The sequence below is a fragment of the Theropithecus gelada genome, chromosome 11 (genome assembly GCF_003255815.1).
Source record: "Theropithecus gelada isolate Dixy chromosome 11, Tgel_1.0, whole genome shotgun sequence".
Classification (NCBI taxonomy): domain Eukaryota; kingdom Metazoa; phylum Chordata; class Mammalia; order Primates; family Cercopithecidae; genus Theropithecus; species Theropithecus gelada.
In genome coordinates, this window is record NC_037679.1 from 45,523,134 (window position 1) to 45,539,669 (window position 16,536).

The 16,536-nt window shown below is 37.6% G+C and overlaps 1 protein-coding gene across 1 annotated transcript in view; it reads right to left on the reverse strand.

Moving 5' to 3' along the window:
* Nucleotides 1-16,536, reverse strand: part of MGAT4C (MGAT4 family member C) — a 912,166-nt gene that overhangs the window by 386,843 nt on the left and 508,787 nt on the right. The gene's annotated exons all lie outside the window — the stretch shown is intronic.

Below are 16,536 nucleotides of genomic sequence, written 5' to 3' on the forward strand. Positions count from 1 at the left end.
TGGGCATCTGGAATTGGGAGAGACATGGATGATGCTGGAAAGAAAAAGAAATAAGCCATATAATTTAGAGAATGTACAATATGATCAATTTAGCTAAATTATCTGTTGTCCTATACATGAGGTGGTTCACAGTACCCTAAATGTGTAAGAAATAAAAGCAAAATGCTTTGAAAATATTACCAATACCATATCCAATGACACTTTGTGGGATGTAAATATAGCTACTAAATTTACCTTCTTTGAAATTACACAGGTTTAATTAGACTGGATATATTTTCTTTATAGCCATAATAATTTAAACAACATTAAACACCATTCAAAATATGAAAGAACTTCAGTTAGTAGGCAATAAAAATTATTATTTCTGGTCTATCTAGCTACTATGTTATAGTGTTACTTGATTTGTGGTGTACTTCAAAGTCATCAGTAATTTCTTAGAAGTTTTAGCAAATGCAGAACTAAGATGTTCAATTAAAACACTAAACTCTACCTGTGAACCTCCATAGTATAATAATGTTATTTTATTTTTTATGAGTTAGAAAAATATAAAAATGTATTCAGAAAATTTCATTTGAATATTTAAAATTTTAAATCCTATGCATTATTCCCCAGTTTATTTAAATTATATAAATGCATAGTCATAATAGTTTTTCCATTATTATATGTCAAGAGTTTTATAATGTATTATGCAATGTTTTTGAATTTTCTGGTTAACTATCCATCAACTCAACAAATATAGATCTAGAACAGGAGGACCTTAACATTCCCTCTCTTGACTGAACTATAGATAGGTTTCTTTCTGACTCTAGGCCCCTAACCTCTTTTTCCTAGAGCATTTATTTTACAACACTTGTTATTGTATTATTTTTCTACCCCTTTGAGATGTAAATCTTCTCTCTGCACCTTGCTAGTTTTACAACCTAGTAAAGTCTTTCTCTAGGATCTGGGGATACATCCCTTTGAAATGTAAACATAAAGAAAAATAATGACCTGATCTCCCAGTCTCTATGGGAGAGTATAAGCCTAACTTAGACGAGCAATATTAGCAAACACAGATGGCCGAATAACATTGGCAAATCTCCTCACTAATATCCTCTGGTAGAGTGGTTTCTTGGGGTTGGTTCCAGGAACCTCATAGATACCAAAATTTGTAGATGCTCAAGTCCCTTAAAAATCATCTCTAGATTGAGGAGAGTCAAAACTACCTGGTGACCATCCAAAGGCAAAACTCTTTATCTGAGGAATTCAGAAGTAATTATACTATTATTTAAAGCCCACATCTTGTTCCAGGTTTCTTTGCAAAAAACATATAGTAACTAGAATTTCTATACATCTCTGGAATACATGCCTATCAAAACTCATTGTGCAGCCCTTGCTGACATTAAGGCACCAAAATGTCTACAAATGTAATCATTTATCATGACCTACATGGCTAATATGGTCCAAAATACCTTTAACCTCCCATTTTAAGGTCCATAAATACCTCTAAAGAAAAATCCGCTGTGGCGTGCTCACTCCTCTCTTGCTGAAGCTTCCCACTGCACTCTTCTGCAGTGTACTTTCTTTCTAATAAAACCTTCCTTTTGTAAACCTATACTGGTGTTGATAAATTCTTACCAACCCTTGAGTCAACCACTTTCCGATGCCTGGACTTTACCACCTCCCTGGCATAGATTGCTTAATGCAATGTAAGTGTTATGTAAATAGTTGCTATCTTGTATTGTCTTTTTTTTTTTATTTGTATTTTTTATTGTTGTATTGTTACTGTTTTTTGTTTCCCAAGTATTTTTGATTCACAGTTGGTTGAATCCCATGGATGAGGAACCTGCAGATACAGAGAGACAATTATACTTTCCACTAGTTCCTCTAAGCTCTGAACAATTCTACCACCTTGTGTTTCAGTAGAGTTCAGTTCAATATTTCTCCTTCTTTGCAAAAATCTTGAATACGCTACGAATCTTATAAATCTTCCTTGCCTGTTTAATTCTAAGTGCAATTTTTCTTTCACATTCTCAGGTGTCTATTATGTGCCAGCAGGCACTCTGGTAATTCAGTGCTTACAAGTTAGACACTGTATGCCTTGATAATACCTACAATCAGAGGAAGACTGAGACAAATAATTTGATATTTAAAGGAGAGTGTCTGGGAAAACAGAAGGGAGGTGCCTGATAAAAGAGGAACAGAGAATAAAAACCATAATAGAAGAAATATCATCAAAGTTAGTCACTTCATGGTATTATCCAGGCAATTTGCAGTAGGGCAAACACTCCAGGAGGACATCCAGCACATGTGAAAACCTAGAAAGAAGATGAACATTGCAGTATGAAGACAAGAAAAATCAGAATGGCTACAGTGTATTCAGTGAAATGGGAGGGGTGTCAGGAAATGAGGCTAAAACAAAATAAGAGAAAGATAGGGAAGGCACTTATTTTTAAAAATTTAATATTTGTATACGAGTTCAGTTTTATTTTAATCAATAGATTAATTAGCAAGACAATATAACTTAATATTCACTGCCAAGGGCTTTGGTGTCAGACTAACAGGTTTTGAAATTTGACTCTATCTCTCATAAGTTGTGTAGCATTAGGCAAGTTGTCTAACCTCTCTAAACTTCAGCTTTTTCATTTCATACATAAGGATAATGCTTGAAGTTTTATGTGGATTAAAGGGAATTGTACCTAAAATATTAACGTAAGTCTTGGTACACAGAAAATGATCCATGATGATGATGATGTGGTGATGACAATAGAAACCAATCTGTGATACTGATAATGAAGTACACATACCATATACCAGGTCCTGGGAGTTATGAAGTGTCTGAAGAAAACAGAAATTGCTGGAGTGTTTTTAAAATGGAAATGTACTATCTAATTTACATTTTTGAAATAAAATTCTGATGTTTTTAAAGTTGGGAAGTGGCTGGGCATGGTGGCTCATGTCTTTAATCTTAGCACTTTGAGAGTACGAGGAAGGTGGATTGCTCGAGTCTAGGAGTTCAAGACCATCCTGGGCAACATGGTGAAACCCTGCCTCCACAAAAGTGTAAAAATTAGCCAGTTGTGGTAGTCCCAGGTACTTGAGAGGCTAAGGAAGGAGAATCATTTGAGTCCAGGAGACAGTGGAGATTGCAGTGAGCTGAGATAGTGCCATTGTGCTCCAGTCTGGACAACAGGAATGAAATCCTGCCTAAAAAAAAAAAAAAAAAAAAAAATTGGGAAGTGAATGCTGTAATTCAGACAAGATACAATAGTGGTGTGAGAACAGGTAGTAGAAGCTAAAACTTTGAGTAAATATTTGCAGATACATTAACTAAAAGTCGATATGTACTGAAATGATGGGTTTATAATAGAATGGCCTAATAATAGGATCAATGTACTTCTGCTTTTTAACTGTTGTCTCAATGTAATTATTAATAGCAGAGCCTTCTACTTATAAAAGTATCTTTGTTTGGATGATGATCTACATTGTAGAAGTCTTTGTAGGAATCAGTTCATATGTTTTATAAGAGAGTTGTTTAATCGAGCCAATCAATCAAGTGGATGACATCTTCAAAATATAATATAGCAACAATCATAAGACAAAGAGCTTTCAGGACCATGTTATAACCGCCCAATGGATTCACCTTGCCTGCAGCCTAGACAGATCTGATTTACCAAGACAGGGGAATTGCAATGAAGAAAGAGTAATTCATGCAGAGCCCACTGTGAGGGATACTAGAGTTTTATTATTACTCAAATCAGTCCACCCGGACATTCAGGGAGCAGAGTTTTTAAGGACAACTTAGTGGGTGGGGATAAGCCAGCAAACTGGGAGTGCTGATTGGTCAGAGATGAAATCATAGGGAGTCAAAGCAATCTCTTCATGCTGAGTCAGTTCCTGGGTGGGGGCTACAAGATCACATGGGCCTGTTTATCAATCTGGGTAGTCCCAGTTGATCCATTAAGTGCAGGGTCTGCCAAATATCTCAAGCACTGATCTTGGGAGCAGTTTAGGGAGGGTCAGAATCTTTTAGCTGTGTGACTCCTAAACCATAATTTCTAATCTTCTGGCTAATTTCTTAGTCTTACAAAAGCCGTCGAGTTCCGCAGTAAGGAGGAGGTTTATTTTGGGAAAGAGTTGTTATTGTCTTTGTTTTAAATTATAAACTATAAACTAAATGCCTCCCAAAGTTAGTTCAGCCTACGCCCAGTAATGAACAAGGACAGCCTGGAGGTTATTAGAAAGCTGGAGTCGGTTAGGTTAGATCCCCTTCACTTTGTCAGTCATAATTTTGCAAAGGCAGTTTCAGTGGCTGACACTTTTAATCCCACCACTTTGGGAGGTCCAGGTAGCTGGATCACTTGAGTTCAGGAGTTTGAGACCAGCCTGGCCCACATGGTGAAACTCCATCTCTACAAAAATATAAAAATTAGCCAGGCTTGGTGGCACACACCTGTAGTCCCAGCTACTCAGGAAGCTGAGGCATGAGAATCACTTGAACCCAGGTGGCAGAGGTTGCAGTGAGCTGAGATAGCGCCACTGCGCTCCAGGTTGGGTGACAGAGCGAAAGTCCATCTCAAAAAAAAAAAAAAAAAAAAAGAGAGAGAGAGAGAGAAAGAGCTATTTTTTTATTTGAGCACATTTATCTGTCAGATGCTGCTTTTTGCTGATAACATGCATTATATAATTTAATGCTGAAAGAAACCCTATTAAGCACGTGTTATTGTTATTCCTATTGTACAGATGAGAAAATTGGAGCACAAAGAGGTTAAACAATCTGTTCAAGTTACATAGTAAATGAAGGGACATGTATCCAAACCAGAGCGTCTGCCTCCAGAGCCTGTGCATTTAACTCCTATGCAAGAAGTGCCAGAATAGAGTAGTTTTAAGACCAGGCAATGCTCATATAGGTCTACTATTATCTAAGAAGATAGTAAAGAATCAGATGAAGAGCTGTGGGCAATAATAGAATAAACTATTTCAGCACGGTAGAAAGCACAAAGACAATGATATCAGAGTAACTTCAACTAGGAAATGATATTTCAGATAGATTTTAAAGAATAAAAAGAATATTTGTCTCCTTAAAAGGTCTACTTCAAATGAAAATTTATAAAGATACATGTTTTTCCTTTATTATTCCAAGCAAATGTGATCACTCAGTCTTCTAAATGTCTTTGTATTAAACATATATAAAAATATGTTTTCTTACCACAGACAGATCTGAGATCAGCAACATTCTGAGAGACTTCTGTACACTTACATTATTTATACGAAAATTTACAATTCAAACTATTTATCTTAGCCTCTCTGAGTAATATTCTATCCTATAGCATATACCCACACACCTACACATGCACACACACACAAAGACACACAGAGAAAATTTTAGTATCCAAGATACTCTTGCCACAATAGTTTTTCTTTTCCTCAAACACGCCAAACTTTGGCCTTTTTCCTTTCTCTGTTTAATCTTTTTCAAATCTTAGATTGTCAGCTCTTTTCTGATGTTTCCTCTAGGCTACGGTACATAGAACAGCACTTTGGTTTTATTTTTTAAAATCTTCTGGGGACAAAGCCTTTCTCTACATATTGCAACTTCTCTGCTCTGTTTCCTGTAAAGACTCTTGTCCCCATTTGAACATTGAATATATTAATAACTGAGTAGATAAGTTTGGTTTAATTCTGAAGTTCTTGTCAACTAATATAAGTTACAATCTCCAGATTAGCCTTTATAAATAACAGAAGCGTTCATTTTGCTTCATGTGCTTTTATTCTTTATCTCAGTCAGATATTAAGTAAATCGTCTTAAAGAACATAACATAATTTATATCTTCAAATTACTTCCATAATTTTTATACACAATGTCTGACACTCAGAAATAATCAAGTAAAAGGGAAGTCAAGGCTTGATTAAATACCAAGAGAAAAATAAAATAACCAGGGAAATTAGAAAATGTTTTGTATCAAATGAATGAAAATAAAGCCGAGTTTTAAAAATGTTTAGCTTGAAAGCCTATGTTCAACAAAAAGAATGATTTAAAATAACCAAAGCAGACACATTAAGAAACTAACAAAGAAAGGCTGATCTAATTTCCAAGCAAGAAAATACAAGGAAACCATAGAAATTCTACAGAAAAATAATAAAATAGAAACAGAAAAATAAAAATGTAGCAAAATCAATTAAAGCAAAAGTTGACTTGCTTTTCAGATAAAAACTTTGATAAATTTTGGTTAAACTGGCAAACAGAAAAGACAGAAGACACAAATTTTAAGAATCCAAATGAAAGGATATCATTATTGATGACTCTTTGGAAATAATACAGGTTATAAAGACACTGTGGCTTGGAATTAGAAGACCTACACAGTGGAATAACCAAATAGAAGAATCCTGGGATCCTCATACAGTGAACATGATAGTGTGTATATACTGGAGAGACATAAAGGAGTTCAGAAGAGGCTTTACAAGAAAACTTTGAGGTTAATCTCTCACCTTACGGCCCAAGTTTAACCTGGTTGATTTTAAGTTCTTTAACAAGAAGTTTCCAAAATATTTAAAAGGACTTATAAAAGTAAATATTGGGGAATGGCCAAGATCGCTGACTGTAAGCAGCTAGTGCTTGTGGCTCTCACAGAGAGGAGCAAAAGGGGCAAGTAAATGCAACCCTTTCAACTGAAACACCCATGTACTCACATTGACATTAATCATAGAAACAACTTGATGCACAGAGAATGAAGCAGAGCAAGACAAGACAATGGCCCACTTGGCAGCAACATGGAATCAGAGGATCCTCCCTAGCCCAGGGAAGCCATGAGTGAATGAACAACCCCAGGAAACTACACTTCTCCCACAGATATGTGCTACCCTAGGGTCAAAAGATCTCCTTGTGAACCCACTCCACCAGGGCCTTCAATCTTCAGTCTGTCAGACAGAGCTACATGGAGTCTCAGCAAAGGAGCTGCTTAGGTGTGCATGGAGACCCTGGAGCCTTAGATACTTTGACTTTCTGGCAAAAGTAGCTGCTGCTCTAGCAAAGTGGGAGGTTAAACTCCTGTACATACCCCCAGGCAAGAGGCTGAATCCAGGGGGCTGAGCAGCAACAGCCCATAGACTGCATTTACAGAGCACTTCACAAGATTAGACCCACTTGCTTAAAATTACAGTCAGCTACCAGCTACTGCTAGCTGACTGTACCTGCTGTTCAGGCGACTTTGCCATTCCAGCCTTCAGGCTTTGGAGAGTCTGAGCTGACCCAGGGCAGATGGGATTCCCCCAGACAGCACAGCTGCTCTACCAAAATGTGGCCAGAATGCTGCTTCAAGCAGGCACCCAATCCTGGGCAGGACCTCCCAGTCAAGGCCTTCACACCCACCTGAGCTCTCTAGCCATCAGAGATCTGAATTCTCCTAGGACAGCACTCCTAGAGGAGAAGTTAGGTCACCGTCTTTGCTGTCTGGGTGACAACCATTCGAGCTTTTGAGCATTGGAGTGTCTGAGGTGACAAAGGACTGAAGTAGATCCTCAGTACAGCAGAGCAGATCTACCAAAATATGGCCAGACTGCTTTTTTTAAGTGAGTCCCTATCTTGTTCCTTCTCTCTGGGTGGAACTTCTCAACTGGGGTCTCCAACAGATGCCTATAGGCACTATTCACAATAGCAAAGACTTGCAATCAGCCCAAATGTCCATCAGTGACAGACTGGATTAAGAAAATGTGGCACATACACACCATGGAATACTATGCAGCCATAAAAAAGGATGAGTTTGTGTCCTTTGTAGGGACATGGATGCAGCTGGAAACCATCATTCTCAGCAAACTATCGCAAGAACAGAAAACCAAACACCGCATGTTCTCATTCATAGGTGGGAACTGAACAAGGAGATCACTTGGACTCGGGAAGGGGAACATCATACACCGGGGCCTTTCATGGGGAGCGGGGAGGGAGGAGGGATTGCATTGGGAGTTATACCTGACGTAAATGACGAGTTGATGGGTGCTGACGAGTTGATGGGTGCAGCACACCAACATGGCACAAGTATACATATGTAACAAATCTGCACGTTATGCACATGTACCCTAGAACTTAAAGTATAATAATAAAAAAATAAAAAATAAATAAAATAAAAATAGGGAAAGCCACAGAGTCCCTGACTGGAAGAGACAGGGATGCTCTCGAGTGGCTTGGGGGTGGGGTTCAAGGGCTTGTCAGTTATGAAGCCTTCCCTATTACAAACAGGAACGAACAAACCATAAACCAATCAACAAACGAAAAAGGCACTTCTATGTGTTTGCGAGGAATCACACACACACCCAGGGAGTCCAGCTTTGGGGGTTGATGCGTGCTCCAGCCAAGGTAAAGCAATAGCTGCTATTGAGGATCCGTGGATAATTATTAATGGATGGGGGCTTCCTGTGGCGGAGCTAGAGGCTGGGCTCGGGATCTCTCCACCTCCCCTCACCTGCTTGAGCCAGCTTTGCTTCCTGGAATCCTAACTGCTGTCAACCACTTTCCTCTCTGCGCTCCCGAACCCTGCCTTCCATTCCAGTCACGTTTTCCAGTCCTAGGAATTCACTTTTCTGTCTTCTAGGCCAAGCCCCTCTGATACCAAGGAACGAACTGTAGTTGCTTTGCCCTGAGCTCACCTGCTTAATCTGCCTCCCTGCCCCAACCTGCCTTGCTATTCCTGTTTCTTTTCAAACCCAGCTCTTGCTCAATCCCTACACCTGTGCTAGTAACGGCTTACGTAGGTGAACTAGCATCCTGCTCCCAGCTCCCTTCTTCTCATTAAAAGAAGATGGGGAAGAAGACAGACTTGATTCAGTAACTGTAATTTATATATATATATATATATATATATATTATAAATGATCATAACATGCAGTATTATTATAAATTTCAAAATAAAACCAGCTTTGAAGTTTTTCTGTGCATTGATAAACACAATTAGTATTTTGGTAAGCAGTCTTCCGGATATCCTTATCCCCTGCCCTCTTCACCCTACTTCTTCTCCACCCACAAAGACACTCATGCCTTTCTGTATCTCAAATGGGATTATACTATATACCATGTTCTTTGATTTTTTAAATTTAGAAACTTCAATTATCTCCTCCTTAATGTATGTTTTCTTTTATGTTCAACAATGTGCCTTGTTTTCCTTTCATATTAGTAAATTTAGAATCACATCAGTATTTTATAATTGCATGGGATGACACCTTAACTTATTTAAACATACTCCATTTACAGATATTTTATTCACTTTCAATTAATTTTGTTAGTAGTGCTCTACTATTTTACATTATTACTAGTAATATAATAAAAATATGAGAAACAAAAAAAAAAAAAGAAAATGTACCTACACCCCATGGAATATTATGCTGCCATAAAAAAGAATGAGATCCATGAATTCCTCCTTTTTTATGGCAGAATAGTATTCCATGGTATATATGTGCCACATTTTCTTTATCCAGTCTATCATTGATGGGCATTTGGGTTGGTTCCAAGTCTTTACTATTGTGAACAGTGCTGCAATGTTTAGGTTTTTAATTCATCATAGTTGATATCTGTATATGATGAGAGATAATGATCTAGTTTCATTCAGGTATATGGTAATCCAGTTTTCTCAGTACCATTTACTGAGAGTGTATCTATGTTATTGATGACCTTGTGGAAGATCAGTTCATTGTAAATATGTGGATTTATTTTGGGGTTCTCTATTCTGTTCAATTGGACCGTGTGTCTATTTTTATATCAACACCATGCTGCTTTAGTTATAATAGCCTTGTAATACAGATTGAAATTAGGCAGTGTGATGCCTGCAACTTTATTCCTTTTGCTCAGGATTGCTTTGGCTGCTTTGATTCTTTTTTGGTTCTATATGAATTTTAGGACTTTTTTTTTAATCCCTTGGAAAATTACATTGATATTTTGATAGATATCTGAGTCTGTAGATTGCTTTTGTTCATATGGTTATGTTAGCTCTATTAATTTTTCTGATCCATGAGCATGGGATGTATTTGCATTTATTTGTGTCTTTTTACACTTCTTCCTTCAGTGATTTGTAGTTTTCCTTGCAGAGACTGATTACCTCTTTGGTTTAATTTATTCCTTGGTATTGTTTTAGCTATTTTAATGGGGTTGCCCTCTTGATTTCTTTTTTGTCTGTTTCCTTATCCATTACTGGTGTTTAGAAACACTAATGATTTTTGCATGTTGATTTTGTATCTTACAGCCTTACTGGATTTGGTTATCATTTCTAAGAGGCTTTTGGGAGGGTTTTTCTAAATAGAAGCTAATATTGTCTGCAAAGAGGGACAATTTGGCTCCCTCTTTTCCAGTTACAATGCCTTTAATTATTTTCACTAGCCTGGCTAGCACTTTCAGTACTATGTTAAATAGGAGTGGTGAAAGTGGGCATCCTTTTCTTGTTCCAGATCTCGGAAAAAAGGCTATCAACTTTTCCTCATTTGGGATGATATTAACTGTGGATTTGTCCAATATGTACTTTATTATTTTGAGGTATGTTCCTTCTTTTCCTACTTTGTTGAGAGTTTTTATCAATAGGAAATGTTGAATATTTTCAAGTGCTTCTTCTGTGTCTATTGAGATGGTCATAGAAATTTTGTTCCTCATTCTGTTGATGTGCTGTGTCACATTTATTGATTTCATTTTGAGCCATCCTTGCATCTCTGGGCTAAATCTCATTTGATCAAACCAACCGTTGAATTTGATTTGCTAGTATTTTGTTGGAGATTTTTGCATCTATATTCTTCAGGGATGGCCTGTAGTTTTCTTCGGTTGTGCCCTTTTCTGGTTTTGGTATCAGGGTAATGTCGATCTCATAGAATGAGTTAGAGAAAATTTTCTCCCGTTTTAAATTGTTTGACCAGTTTCAGGAGGATTTGTGTTAGTTCTTCTTTTCTTCATTGACCCTGTAGTCATTCAGGAGCATGTTGCTTAATTTCTGTGTATTTGTATACTTTCCAAAGCTCTTGTTGGTATTAATTTCCAGTTTTATTCCATTTTCGTGTGAGAAGATAATTGATATTATTTTGATTTTTAAAAATCTATTGAGACTTGCTTTATGGTCTAACATATGGTTTACCCTGGAGAATGTTCTATGTGCTGATAAGAAGGTGTATTCTGCAGTTATTGAATAAAGTGTTTTGTAAATGTCTGTTAGGTTCATTTGACCTAAAGTCCTGTTTAAATCTAGTGTTTCTTTGTTAATTTTGTGTCTATATAATCTGTTGAATGCTGTGAATAGGGTGGTGAAGTTTGCCACTATTATTGTATCGGAATTTATCTCTCTATTTAGATCTAGTACAATTTGTTTTATTAATCTAACGTCTTTAGTGTTGGGTGCATATATATTGAGAGTTGTTACATCCTCTTTCTGGATTGATGCTTTATCATTGTATAATGACTCCTCCCTTTTTATTACTGTTTTTGATTTAGAATCTGATTTTTTTCTGATAAATATATAGCTACTCCTGATTGTTTTTGGTTTTTATTTGTGTGGAGTATGTTTATTATAGTGTTCCTTTGAAGGCATTACATTTTCCTGCTTTTTCATGTTTCCTGTGTCCTTATATTGATATCTGTGCATCTAGCATAACTGTCATTTCTTCTACTTTTTTTTTTTTTTTCATTTGTTTTTGTAGGAGAGGACATTTTCCTGAAGTTGTATCTATAGTGTTGGTTGGGTAGAGCACATCAGCTTTGATTCCAGGTACATGTAGTAGGGTAGTATCTGCGTGATTTTTTTAGCTGTAAACAGCGTCTGTGGTGACTGCAATTTCCTTAGTGGCTTTGGTGCAGTTTTTAGTGGAGGCTGTCCTGAAGTTTTACTAGGGACTAGATGCTAGGTGGGACAATGTTTGAGCCCCAGTGGTGGCAGCAGTGGGCAGGACTGGCACTAGTGCCAGTGGGTCTAGGTAGGCCAATTATTGGGCCTTCAGGTAACTTGTTCAGATGCCAGTAGTGTCAAGGGTAGGATGGGTTGTTGGGTAGGCTCTTGGACCCCTGGGTGGACGACATGAACTATGGCAATGCCAGTGGCTGGATAACACTCTGGGCCCTAAACAGTGCTTGCTGGTAGTGGTGAGGGCTGTGATTGTTGGTTGGGATAGTCTCCATGCCTGCATATGGTACATGCAAATAGGCACCAGCTATAGCGGTAGCTGCAGGGTGGGTGGGATTAACCTCAGGCCCCCAGGAAGAGTGCTTAGATGCCAATGGTGGTGGACTTTACTGGGCAGTCCCTAGGCTTTAGGGCTGTGCACTCTGACATGGAGAGAGTAGCAAAGAAGCCTGGTAGGCTTGTCCTCAGAGCCCTCTGTGGTGTGTGCACGCACCAGCTATGGTATACAGAGGCAGTATGATCCCCAGGCTTCTGGAAAGATGCTTGGGTGGGAGGTGGTAAGAGCTGCACAGTGGCCCTGCCACTGAGAAGGTTGGGGTTGCCTTCATTGCCTGCAAACTTGGCTGGCTGGTTGGAAATGGGTGCCATGCTTACATTTTAGCTTCAGAGTTGCTTACTAGCTAGATTCAGTGGTTTTAACCTGTGCCTTGCTCACTTGCACCTCAGGTCCATCTGTGGCAGCCCATGACTGACTCATGCTTCAGCTGTTGAGCACCAGGGCAGGGCATAATCTGTTGTGGGTTGGGTTCAAAAATGGTGTCTTGCTGTAGCATCTTAGGTCTCAGTATGTGCAAGTGACCCAGCACAAGCTCTCTCTATGAAACAGCACCCTTGCAGAGTTTCCTGGCAGTCCCACTTCCTGCAAGGGAGAAACTAGAATCTTCATGCATCGCTGATGGCAATGTAAAAGGGTACTGCCATTAAAAAAAAACATTTTGGCAGTTACAAAAATATTAAACACAAATTTAGCGCATGACTGTCAAATTCACTCCTTGATATCTACTCAAGAGAAATAAAACCTAGGTCATCTAAAGATTCCTATGTGAATGTTCATAGCGGCACTATTTCTAATAGCTACATACTGGGAAAAATCCAAATGTTCATTCCTTGTTAAATGAATGAAAAAAAGTGCTATAGTCATACAATAAAATAATGTTCAGCAGTAAAGAGCAACAAACTGCTAATACATGTTACAATATGGATGTACCTCAAAAACATTATGCTAAATGTATTAATCCAGATGGAATTGACTACATATTTTTGATTCAATTTACATAAAATATCTAGGAATGTCAAATGTTTTAAGACAGGAGGCAGCTTAGGGCTGAGAGTGAGAGTGAGGATTTGCAGCAGAAAATGACCATGAGAGATCCGTTTAACACAATGGAAATATTTTAAACCTCAGTTGTGCTGATGACTATACAAGTCTATAAATTTATTACAAATCAAAACAAACATATTCACTCTCTTTACACTTATTTAACATTGTAATGAATATCCAATGCCATGGTTTGACTCTGTGTCTTCTCTCAAATCTCATCTCAAGTTGTAATCCCTACGTGTCTAGGGAGGGACCTGTAATCCTGTATAATGTGAATTAATACAACAACATTAGTAAACATTTGGGCAATATATTAAAATTTGTATACATATGTCTATGTTCCATTTCTAGGAATATACTCTCGAAATGCATTCATATATGTGACAAAAGCATCACTATTTATAGTAAACCCTAAACTAAGGTGAAACCAAATATCCACTAATAACTAAACAAATAAATAATTGCGTATTTACACAATGGAATATCGTACAGCAGTGGAGCAAACCAACTAGGGCTGTGAGCAACAACATGGAGGAATCTCATAAATATAATGTTGATCAAAAATTAGTTTGATTAGTCAGATAGAGCATCCAGAGAAATTTATTTATAGTAACTTGATAAACAAGCAAAAATAATCCTTGCTGTTAAAAGTCAGATTAGTCATTAACTGGGGAGAGTGGTAATGGGGTAATTATTTGGAAGTTTGCTCTGAAGTGTTAGCAATGTTTTATTTATTGGCCATGATTGTTATTATATGTGGATGGTCATTTTGTTATAATTTGCTGACTCCAATATTTGTAAACATTTCTGAATATATATTACATGTCAATAAGACATATTTTTAAGAGTGTTTGAGGTGTTGGTCAGGGATCAGTAAGTCCCCTATGTTACTTTTGTTATTGTGTTTGTTTTGTTAACTCATCTCACACCAATAATTTTTTTGAATTCCAATAATCTTTGCCACTTGTTAGTCTTTACACATATTTTTTATCCTGCCTATCTTCTCTTCACCATAAATTCTACTCATCATTCATGCCTACATAATCAACATTTCCCCAGGGCAACATTTTGTGACCTCCCATACAAGGCCCACGCCTGCCTCCTTTAACAAGTCTTAGTCTGTTTGTGCTGTGCATAACATAAAACCTGCGTCATTTATAAAGAACAGGAATTTATTTTCTCATAGTTTTGGAGGCTGGGGAGTTCAAGAACAAGTTGCCAGTAGGTTAGGCTATGAAATGAGAGCTACACTCTGCTTCTAAGATGACGGCTTATTGCTGCATCCTCTGTCAGGGAAGGATGCTGTGTCCTCATATGATGAAAGGCAGAAGGGCAAGAGATCCTAACACTGCATGAAGCCTCTTGTATAATCCCATTCATCAGGGAGGAGTCCTCATGGCTTAAGCATGTTATAAAGGCCCCACCTCTTAATACCATTACACTGGAAATCTGAATTTTGGAGGGGGCACATTTAAACCATAGCAACATGGATCTGATAGTGCAGCATCTCTCTCCTTCCTCGCTGGTGTCAAAGTTATCATTTTACATTTGTTTCTATGATTACTGATAAAATTATTACCAGGTACAAGTCCCACAAGGGCAGAAGCCTGCCTTTTTTTTTTTTTTTTTTTGAGACAAAGTCTCGTACTGTCACCCAGGCTGGAGTGCAGTGGCGCAGTCTCTCAGCTCACTGCAAGCTCCGCTTCCTGTGTTGACACCATTCTCCTGCCTCAGCCTCCCAACTAGCTGGGACTACAGGTGCCCACCATCACGCCTGGCTAATTTTTTGTATTTTTAGTAGAGACAGGGTTTCACCTTGTTAGCCAGGATGATCTCGATCTCCTGACCTCATGATCCACCCACCTTGGCCTCCCAAAGTGCTGGGATTACAGGCGTGAGCCACCGTGCCCAGCCATGCTTGTTTTTTATATTGTAGTATATTTCCAGTATCTAATGCAATATCAGCCTCAATAAATATTTGATGAGTATGACTTGGAAGTTAGCCATGCATTTGCAGTGAATGATTCATAGGAAACACCCAATGCAAATGATTGATTATAATTACCAAAGAAAGACTGCTGCAAAGAGAATGTATTACATGTTATGTTTTCTTCATCATGATGACTGTCTTTACTAGATAAGGTAGAAACATAAGTAATTCAGAAAAACTACAGTGTAATAACATGACTCAAATGAGATTGAGATAGAAAGCTCAGGTCTGTTTTGGAAGTTTGTGGTCACTAAGGACTCAGGATTCTTTCTGCTTTGCCACTCTTAGCCAATGGTTTCTACCTTTAAAGTACAGCATTGCTACTTCAGTTCCAGGTAAACTATATAGGTTCCAGAAAGCAGAAGAGAGGAAGAGATGAGGGCAAAAGAAACATACATATACTGGTTGAGCATGTCCAATAAAAAGAGCTTTTCTTGACACTGACTCAATAACTTCAGCTTTACATCTTATTGAAAGCACCTTTCAGAAAGGAAATTGAAATGTAGATGTTTTGATAAGTCTATCGTCACCTCAAACAATATACTGATCTGTTAGTAAGGTAGATAGGTGAAATATAAAGCATTTTTTCTCCTCCCTTATGAAATGTGTCCATTTTTAGTTATTTGAGCATATTATATCCTAAAACTGTTTTTTTTTTTCAAAACCTATTGGAAATATGTCTTGGCAAAATATATTTTTATTGTATATTTTCCTTTAAGCCTTTTTCCCAAAAACTCTAAACAAGGGAAGTTCAGTATTAGAAATGGATTTATGGTTCAAAATATTTAAAAATTGAGAAATTCATTGTGTAAAACCCAAAGTCAAACCTCACCTGGATTCCAGATACATACATGAAGATGCAACACTATGTATTACACTGTGTACATTTTGAAATATGTCCTCATCAAAAATCGGATGAGCCATCAATATCTTATCTATCGATCTTCCCCAACTACCCTCTTCTCAACTCTTATGAAGCCTCATTCAGTTAATTTTTTATGTAAAAAACTATTGAAGTTAAGCCATAGCAGCAGGAAAGGTTTTTTTTTTTTTCCTTTTCATTTTTGAATGTGTTTTTTATAGGTCTGTGTGCTTACATATGAGTGTATGCCTGCTGTTTGGCCGTTCTTTCACACCAAACAATGAATCCACACAGAGATGACCTGAATTGGGAGTTTAGCCGTGCTGCCATTTCTTCATTCTACCTCTTTGTTTAACTTTTCTGTCACTAGTTCTAAGCTAAAAACAGAATAAATTGCCAGAATAAAGTAAGAATGGCAGATTCTCAAAATTCATACCCTCCCCCATCCAGAAAGATAGTCTGATAT